This window comes from Mytilus galloprovincialis, chromosome 3, assembly GCF_965363235.1.
Source record: "Mytilus galloprovincialis chromosome 3, xbMytGall1.hap1.1, whole genome shotgun sequence".
NCBI classification, from domain to species: Eukaryota; Metazoa; Mollusca; class Bivalvia; order Mytilida; family Mytilidae; genus Mytilus; species Mytilus galloprovincialis.
This window is the reverse complement of record NC_134840.1, coordinates 22,798,079-22,808,746: the sequence shown is the minus strand read 5'-3', so window position 1 is coordinate 22,808,746 and position 10,668 is coordinate 22,798,079. Positions and strand designations below refer to the sequence as shown.

At 31.6% G+C, this 10,668-nt stretch overlaps 1 pseudogene; it reads right to left on the bottom strand.

Annotated features, from left to right (window-relative positions):
* Nucleotides 1-1,235: 1,235 nt before the first annotated feature.
* The window catches only part of LOC143066233 (uncharacterized), a 44,073-nt pseudogene continuing 34,640 nt past the window's right edge, over nucleotides 1,236-10,668 (bottom strand).

The window sequence follows — 10,668 nt, the reverse complement described above, 5'->3', positions numbered from 1 at the left end:
ACAGAATTTTCTTATACTTAGCCAGAATGAAGATTTTAATATGCTCTTTTCAAAAATATAATAAAAAGTAGGGGTCACCGTGCTATTTTTCAAGCTATGAGTCGTTGAAAATTGCCTAAATTTGGTTAGATTGTTAATGGAAAAACACAATCGTGTGCATAAAAAATAATCTATGAGATAGAATTTTGAAATAAATTGTGAAAAGATAGGTTTTGTAATATGTTTTAAGAAAATAAAAAGAAAAAATGGTGTCACCGAACTTGTTTTCTTGCTACAAGTAAAAAGAAAAAAATTCCCTATCTGTCCAGTATAAATTTTTTACTAAAAGAGTTATCTTCCCTTAAATGGCTCATTTGAAAAAAATGATTCAAAAAGAAAAGAAAACTATATTTGTTTAATTATTTTGAATTATACAATAAATTGCCAAGTTTTCTTTATATTATTAAACAGTCTAACCATCAAATTGCAAATCTGTCTCCAAATTTGCAGATTTAGGCAAATAACTAGACCGATTTTTTACTGTGATTGTTCAATCCAAGATGGCGGTATACCATGAATCTACCTTAAAACGTTTAGCTGACTTTACATAGTTATCTCCCTCTAGTGTTAGGTACCACCTTAAGAGCTAACTGATATTCCAAATAATATAAAACAATCATGTGATGTTATCTAAGATCACTGCTGCTGCTCTTAGTCTCAAACATAAACATAATAGATCATCAATTTTCGAAAGCTACTTGGTCAGTCAGTTTTGGAAATTACTATATGCTTGTACAACAAAAGAGCTAATAAATTCGTTATAAAGAGCTTGGCCTTCGGATGGATACAAAGCAGAAATAAACCTAATAAAAACAAAGTGGATATGGCTGGGTACTTTTACCTTCCCAAAACATAAGAGAATGAGTACAGAACTAAGAGTACGTGCGACATGGCTGGGTACTTTTACCTTTCCAAAATATAAGACAATGAATACAGACATAAGAGTACGTGCAGTTATTGACAGCTTGTTTCAAGTTGATAACAACTATTACAAAAAATATGCATCTAAGACTAAAATATCAATCGGTGCACATCCAGTGGATTTAGTGTCATTATTAGTCAGAGAAAAACATGACCTAATGCAATGCCAATTAAGATACAGATAAATACAGATTGCGGAGCCATTAGTGGGAAGCTGAAGAACACCTACGGGGCAGGAATTTCTCGCTGCATTGAAGACCTGTTGTTGTCTGCTCTATTGTCTAGTTGTTGTCCCTTTGACACATTCCCCATTTCCATTCTCAATTTTATGTGTATATAGAAATAATATTAAGTTTGATTTTAATTTTCTGATAACAAAATCAATATAAATACAAATAAAAACCATGTTCAAAAATCTCATCACAGTGTTGAATTGATTACCTTTTACAATTACTTTATTTAAAGAATTTATAACTTTACTGGGATCGTACCTTAGTTTTTAACCTCCGTACAATTAGTATGCGCTATCCCTATAATTTGAATGTTCATTTTGCATATTTCACCTTTCTTTTGATTGTCTTGCAGTTCCTAATAACCTAGTGATATCTTTTGTTTAAAAAGTTGACCGAAATATGTAAAATTTGTTATTTTGTACCAAAATACCTCCAATAATAACATAAAGAGAGGACTTTTTTTTTAATTTTATTGAAATTCTTTAAATTATTAAACTGTATCTTAACAATTCAGACTCACTTATATTCAATTACTGTAAGGATTTGACAACTTTTACATTTAATTCTTGTAAGGTTAAACTAATGCAAGGGAAACTTGTCCAGTCAAACAAAGTCAGGAATATGACAGTTATTGTCAATTCGTTTGATGTGTTTTATTATTTGATTTTGCTATTTGATTTGGGACTTTCCGTTTTGAATTTTCCTCCGAGTTAAGTATTTTTGTGATTTAACTTTTTGTCACTCCTGTCGCCATTGTGATTATGTAAATGTTTTATCTAATGACGATTTATAATCTTTCGCATGATAAATCAATGACGCTTTCATGTTTTGTCTAATTGTGGAACATTTGCTGGAAAACCAGTAGAATTTTTAACTTCAAAGATTTACCAATTTTTTGGTACTGGAACAAACTGGTTCAAACATTTCTATGCTGTTTTTATTAATCTTACACAATTTATCCTTTTCCTGACATGTTGACTATTCTTTTTTAGTCACAGTGTGGTTCGTTGATCTCAGCTGGTTACTTAATGGTCAAAATTCGATTTTGGCGTCGAATTTTCTTGCTTTCCTTTGAATTTTCTATTGTGGTGGCATGAAAAAAAAACGACCATGTCTGATGATATCTCATAGAAAGAAAACATTTTTTTGTAGATCACTTGAAAAGAAGGAATACGTTTGCCTGTATATATTGTAAAGAAATCATTAGAGATAAAGATCCCACCACCAAATCTCGTGAAATACTATTTTTATCTTTTCTCGACATTTAATGTTTTAAATATTTAAAACGCTTGCTATTGGTCAATATTCAGAAAGCTATGTACATTAACGGCTCGCAACATCACACAAGAAAGTCCCATTGTAAAGAGGTGAATGTAATACTCTGATTCAAGTATGGGGTTTGAATCAGTATCACGTGGTCTAGTCTTGACCAATCAAATACTGATTTCGATATAACAAATGTTATACAAAGTAATAGTTTGTTTAACAGTATGAGATATGATTAATATGAATGAAATAATTGTACCGAATAGTCGTTTGTCTATACAAACTTGTACAATTTGTTGATACAAACATAACACTTTACACTTTTTGTCATCAATTTCACTTTTGCGGCCTGTTTCTTGGTAACATAAAATTTGTGATAAATAAATCCAATATTTCACACCAGGACAGCAAACTGGCTCCTAGAAAAAGTCCCATAGATCCTCCAATATCACCTGAAAAAGAAGTTGTGAATATTACTTTAAAATTAAAAAAAGTATCTACTGAATATAACGAAGATATCTTATAATATTATATGTATACATGTAATATATGCATAAGTGTTTACTTTTATAAATTGTTGTTTTGATGGAGAGTTGTCTCATTGGTTCTGAAACCACACCTTCCTATATCTATATACATATTCAGTAAAGTATTTTGTTGTACCAAACAAATAAAACGTAACATGTTTATCGTTTGTTATCTATATGTTAAAATGTCTATGTTCACAATTAAACTTAGTGTGGAGCAAATTAGACAAAAAATTACTTTAGGACAGGTCTAAGTTTTTCGGAGCTGTCAGGGTTGAGGTTAACTTTAGGCAGGATTGGTTTCGATATATACTTCTTAAACAAGACATATTTGAACTGAATGTTTCAACAGTCATTTAAACAGGCCTGCTATACAGTGTGGTTTTTTTTTTGTGAACATGAATTTGTCCTGGTCATATGTGATGTTTATTTGCAGCTTTACGAACTTGAGTATACAAATTAGTTATCAAAGGTACCAGGATTATATAAGACTAATCAGTGACGTTCATATCAAAATATTTATAAAGCCAAACAAGTACGAAGTTGAAGAGCATTGAGGATCCAAAATTTCAAAAAGTTGTGCCAAATACGGCAAAGGTAATCTATTCCTGGGATAAGAAAATCCTCAGTTTTTCGAAAATTCAAAGTTTTATGTTCAGGAAATTTTTAAAAATGACCACATAATTGATATTCATGTCAACACCGAAGTGCTGACTACTAGGCTGGTGATAACCTCGTATACCAACCCAGTTTATATGCTTTCGTTGATAAATTAATTAATCATAATAAACTTCGTTCTAATTCAAATTAGACACAGTTATTCAACATTAATTAAAAACATCGCAACCTCACTTTGTAGCAAATTTTCAACAAAAGTCTTCATGTGTTATATAATCCATTGTTGGTTAGTATCTGGTCGATGCGAATTCAAAGATATCCGCATTGCAACAAATGATTGATTAAATTGATAAAAAAAGTAAAGAAATTAATTAAAGCTCAAACTATTACATCATGCGGTTTTGGGTTTTTCGTTTATGTTGTTAGTTTCTGATAAATATCAACATTCAGCTTATTTCTTTTCCTCAATTTTGCCATGGAATTTAATTTTAGGGTGTTACATACGTTTGTTATACATTAAGATCAATTTGCTGAACTAAAAACATGAATTAATTAATTAATATTTGATACTCACAAATCAGAGCAAATGGATCATAAGCTTCCTGTTGAGTTATTTCCTCATAGCTCATTTGTTTATAAAATATATCAAGTTGTAGAAAATTTTCCCTAAAACATGATAAGAAAAGAAAATATAAGGTGTTAAATAATGGAATTAAAATTTCCTTAAGCAGAAAACCTGAAAATCGTGCACGAATTGACATTTTTCATTTTATCACGATTTATTTAAATTGACCTTTTTCACTTGTGCAAAAGTCCTCAAAAAGTGACAATGTCATTTTGTACAGTCTTTTTATTGAATGTTTGAAATCATGAAACGTGAACGCCTTATTTAGGTAGCTTGCTGTTGTCATTAAATTAACTAAATCTAACTAGAGTGAGAGAAAAAGAGAGAGAGAGACAATCAATAGAGTGGAATTCGAAAATTGCAAGTCCGATAAAACCAGACTTTAACATCACCAATTATAATAAAAAGACTGAGCAGCACTTCCGCACCCGTTGTGTTACTCAATCAAGTAAAAATATTGTTACAAGTCGCTCTCGGTAATAAGATAAGAAATATCCGTGACATTACTTTAAATATAGGAGTTTCAGAGAGTATCTCAAGAAATATGAAAAAAATCATAACCATTTTTTTTAAATCTCAATAATGAAACGACATATTAACATGTAAAACGATTCACATATAAAGCATATTAAACTTTTAATTAGCTAAGTTAATGCTACTTACTTAATAAATTCATTATTAATAAGCTGAAAAGTATTCTTCCAAGTTTTTTACGGATTGTAAGAACGCTGTCCCGTCTTCACCAACTGTTTCGTACAATGTTACCAAAGCTTTGAGTCCTGTATAATTACTGGTAATCATTTCTTTTATATCATCAAATGTTTGTAAATATTCGGAATGGTTGGAAAAATTGTAGTAAATAAAGGAATCTTGTTCGTTTACTATTGTTTCATAAATTTCTAAATGATACGAAAATACTCGGTCTAATTCTGACGATATATCAGAATCATCAGTTAAGATCAATTGTAATAAGTTTGTTAGATCAAGTTTACCATTTTTCACTTGCCCAGATAAAAACTGAGTTCCAATATCATACTTTGTACCGACAAAATTAGAAAAATAACGATCAGTAATAGTACTAATCAAATGAAGTGGTGCGAAAAGAGTGTTATTAACCGATCTAATTGTGTTTGTTAAGGAATGTATTGTTTCTTCTATCGATTCCATTACAGCTTCTGCAGAGAAACACTTCTGTTCAAACTCTGAATGTCTGTCTTGTAATATACGATATGGTCGTTCTACTACTTCGTAATAAGTAACCGCTTTTGCGTATCTCCAATTTCGCATTAACCATCTAAATTCTTCTATCCCATAAAACATTTCATCGTCTGTCACACTACGGTTTGCATACGCGTTATCAGCTAATTCCTTCAAATATGTTAAAATGTCATAAGTTCTATTCAAATAACTTTCAAACCTGTCAGTGTATTTAACGGCATAATTATTATGCGTTAAAGAATCATTCATCAAATGCACCGGAACTGCGTAATCGTTGTGCGACTTTGGTGCAGAGTCATATGTATAGTTGAATATTCCTACCCCCTCACGGTAAGCTGTTATTAATTCAGTAAAATTTATGAGTGATCTTCGAACTATTTCTTGTCTATTCAATAAAATATTGATAGTTTGATGATAAAGAAAATCGCGGACAGCCTCGTCAGCAAAGACGGTTGAATTTAATGATTTTATCTTATTTTCAATCATTAAAATAAACTCAGTATACGCAAGGGAAATGATATGAAAATGACGCTCTTCGTATGCGTCTCGTGCACGGATGAAATTCTTCTGCACAATGTATTCTTGATACCCATACAACCATTTTTTCCAAGAACAAACTGATCTTAAAAAGTCGAAATCCTCTGAAAATCGTATCTTCACCTCTCCCAGTAAGTTCATCAAATTACCAAACAATTCATTTTCAACAACAGATAATTTTGTATGGAAGTTTGTGTACAGATCTTTGAATTCCTCAAGTTTATCCCCGTCCATTTGGGAAGTAACCTCATTTGCATTCATCAACTTTTCTCCCAGTTCTTGTGTAACATTCTTCGCGAGGAATTTATTTGCAGCAAACCTTGAAGTTGAAGCATATGATATGTCGTTTTGATATGCATTAAATGTGCAAGGAACAGGACAATTACAATTCTCTTCGTACATACTTGGAAAATCATCTACAATGAAAAATTATTTTTTGTATTTTTTCATCGTTTTACATTTGAGTTCTTTTTGTTATACCTCGATTTGAACCTTTGCTTTACTACGGAATTCCTGGTGAACGGTTTTGCATAAATTTTGATTCTTCTGAAAGAAATCGCTATGTTTCAATGTTAAAACATGAGTATGCATTAAATCTACATTTGAGCGAAATACTCAATATTTGACATATATTATATTGTACAAATAAACTCAGCAATAACCATACTTTTGTGTCTTTAATATATATATTGCATTAACGGTTCGGACGTTTATACGGGTAAATATCCTCGAAACTGTATAAAAAATAAAATATAATTTGTTTATCATGTTGCGACAGGTATAAAACTCTGCGTTATTAGTGTAAATAAAGGCAATAGTGCTACACAACTATTCAAAAGTCATGAATCGATTGAAAAAAAACAAATTCGGATTTCATACAAAAATCAACCATAAGAGGAAAACAACCAGAACACTAAAGTGCAACACAAAACAAACGGCAATGCAATAAACATAGAAACGAACAATTAGACATTAACGTTTTTTTGGAAATACATAACTTAATCACATCAACAAAACATTATTATTTATTAGTTCATGAATATCTAAAATTTTTATTGTGAATGTAATTGCAAAACATCCAACTAAAAATTAAAACCGTTGAGTTTTCTACACGAAAATTGTATATACATGTAGCACCTCTAGCTGATCAGTATATTTTCAAAATGAAAAACATTTTCCAGCTGTGATACAAGACGTCATATGACACCCTATAACATATTCATAGGGCAATCAACAGTTTAAACTTTACAAACTCGGCTAAACAGGGATAGTAGACGGAAAGGTAAGACTATATTCAACTGTGCTTCACAACACATAGTCGTGTCGTTGATGTCATTTTCGAGCATATTACAATGTTGCTATATGTCAATAACAAACTGCAGTAAAAAATTCAATGAATGGTACATGTAATGTAAGCGAATCATTGCTTACACGTCTTCTGAAGATTTCATATCGTTTAATATAAGATCCTATTCATACGGCGTAATGAAATACCGCCAAATTGTCATGAACTATGGTAACTGATGGCTATGCATACAATAATTTATCAATGTTAAAATCTGTTAAATCAATTAAAAAGTAAAATCACAAAAATACTGAACTCCGAGGAAAATTCACCAAAAAAAATCACCAAAGGCAACATACACATGCTGGGGTATATTACCTTAGCTGGATTTGGCAAAACTTTTATGAATTTTGGTCCTCAATGCTCTTCAACTTGGTATTTTATTTGGCCTTTTTAACTGATGAGTCTTTTGTTTTTAAATTTTAAACCTGATGCTTTTTGTTATTCATTAATCATGTGTTTCTTTGTCTAATACGTTTCCCTATTCTTTTGTATTGTAGTCCTGTAATATTATGTTGTTATTTCTATGTAATATTTAACATTGCCATTAAAGTGCGAGGTTTGGCATGCCACATAACCAGGTTCAACCCACCATTTTTTTCTTTAAAAATGTCCTGTACCAAGTCAGGAATATGGCCATTGTTATATTATAGTTCGTTTCTGTGTGTGTTACAATTTAACGTTGCGTCGTTTGTTTTCTCTTATTTTTGAGTGTAAATTGACATTGCGATAAGACGTGTCACGGTACTTGTCTATCCCAAATTCATGTATTTGGTTTTAATGTTATATTTGTTATTCTCGTGGGATTTTGTCTGATGCTTGGTCCGTTTCTGTGTGTGTTAGTTACATTGTAGTGTTGTGTCGTTGTTCTCCTCTTATATTTATGCGTTTCCGTCAGTCTTAGTTTGTTACCCCGATTTTGTTTTTTGTCCATGGATTTATGAGTTTGAACAGCAGTATACTACTGTTGCCTTTATTTGTACACGAAACGCGCGTCTGGCGTATATACAAAATGTAGTCCTTGTATCTATGATGAGTTTATTCATTAAACTCAAAAAAAAAATGAAAGAAATAAGACACACCAACATAGTGTCTCCTGCTATGCATGCAACAGCCGCCATGAACATCCGCACTTAGTCATAGTATCAAAATCAAAAATAGGGCACATTCGGTAAAAAAAAGATCAGACGCTAAATAGTATTTTTTTATCCTAGTTAATACAGACAGATGAAAGCTTCTAAATATCGAAAGGTACTTTACAACACAAAAGCAACACGACGGATGGCACATGTGAAGCAGCATATGCTTACCCGTCCGTAACACCTGAGATCGCCTTGGTATATGGTGGGGTGCGTGATGCTTATTCTTTAGTTTTATATGTTGTGTCATGTGTAATATTGTTTGTCTGTTTGTCTTTGCCTTTTTTAGCCATAACGTTGTAAGTTTATATTCGATCTATGAGTTTGAATGTCGTCTTATCTTTTGTATCTTTGTATATGAAGTAAAGCGATGCAGATAACTAATCTTTGGTTGGAGAGACATAGCTGGAATGACAATCAAACAATTTACTTCATCTCTAAATTTATCTCATCATCGGAGATTTTTAGCATGTTTGTCTCATTTGCAATAAAAAAAAATAACCGGTAGTATACAACCAAATAAAGACAACTTTTGACTTTTTAGATTTAAATGCAGTACATTTTAAGTACATACAAACTCAAGTTATACTATTCCTGGTTTTTAGTACTTGAAATATCTAACTATGTCACCAAAGTATCATCATGAATGCACTATGTATTCATTATCTAATGAACAATTAAACAACAAGAAAGTCAATAGTGTTAATTGTTTGTTTAGATTAACCATTATAATATATTAAAATAGAAAATCATTACATTGCCATTGTGTTTACTATTTACATACTTGTTTGGATGAATGGACTATCTTAATCGGAATACAAAACGGTGAAATAAACTGAATCAAGAACCATATTACTACTTATATTTTATCTCAAATCTATAACAATAAATATGTCAATGCAAATATGTGTATCATGCTTGAAAGCCAAATGAATTATGGATTTGCTCTTGGTGAGAAATTATAAGTAATTTTCAGTGATTTCTCAGTAATACATAAACTACTATTTAATTATAATATACTGTGATGATCGGAGGACTTTCGAACTTTTGAACAACGGTATAATACTGTTTTATTTTTCTTGTTTTTGTTGTTGTTTGAATTATTACATTTGTCATGTCGGGGGCCTTTTATAGTTTGCACTGGGGTCTTGTTATTATGTAAAATACATACAAATGTCTTCTTATAGAGAACCACTGAATAAAATTAAACCAAACACAACATGAATGTTTCTTTTTAGGTGCTCACCAAGTGTTATTACTTTGTAGACAATCCATTATCCAAGATGGCCAGCAGCGGCGGCTACATTTAACATAGGACATTATGGGAAATACATACAAATGCCTCTTTCTAGAAAACCACTGACTGGAATGAAACCCAACATTACATGAATGTTTCTATTGAGATGCTGACCAAGTGTTGTTACTTTGTAGTCGATCCATCATCCAAGATGACTGCCAGCGGGGGACTTAGTTTAACACAGGACCCATTGGGAAATACATACAAATGTCTTCTTTTAGAGAAAAACTGAATGGAATGAAACCAAAAATAGCATGAATATTTCTTATGAGATGCTGACCATGTGTTGTTACTTTGTAGCCGATTCATCACCCAAGTAGGCCATCACCGGGGGACTTAGTTTAACTTAGGACCCTATAGAAAATGCATACAAATGTCTTCTTTTAGAGAAACTCTGAACGGAATGAAACTAAACATAGCATGAATGTTTCTTATGAGATGCTGACCAAGTGTTGTTACTTTGTAGTCGATCCGTCATCCAAGATGGCCAACAGCGGGGGACTTAGTTTAACATAGGACCCTATGGGAAATGCATACAGATGTTTTCTGTTAGAGAACCACAGAATGGAATTCAATATTAAACTAAATTTGGCCACAATCATTATAAGTTAACGTCTGTTTTATATAGTTTTGAGAAAAAGCCTTCTGATAATTAAGAATAAAGTTTTCAACAAGTTAACTTATTGCTTTGAGGATGTCCGCCACGTAAATGATAATGCTCCGTTGCAATGTGAAAAAAAATTAATAAAAATTAATACTTCTTATATTTTAATGTTTTGCCACGCTATAAAAAAAAAGATGTCGTATGATTGCCAATGAAACACCTATCCACAAGAGACCCACATGACACAGAAACTAACAACTATAGGTCACCGTACGGCCTTCAACAATGAACAAAACAAA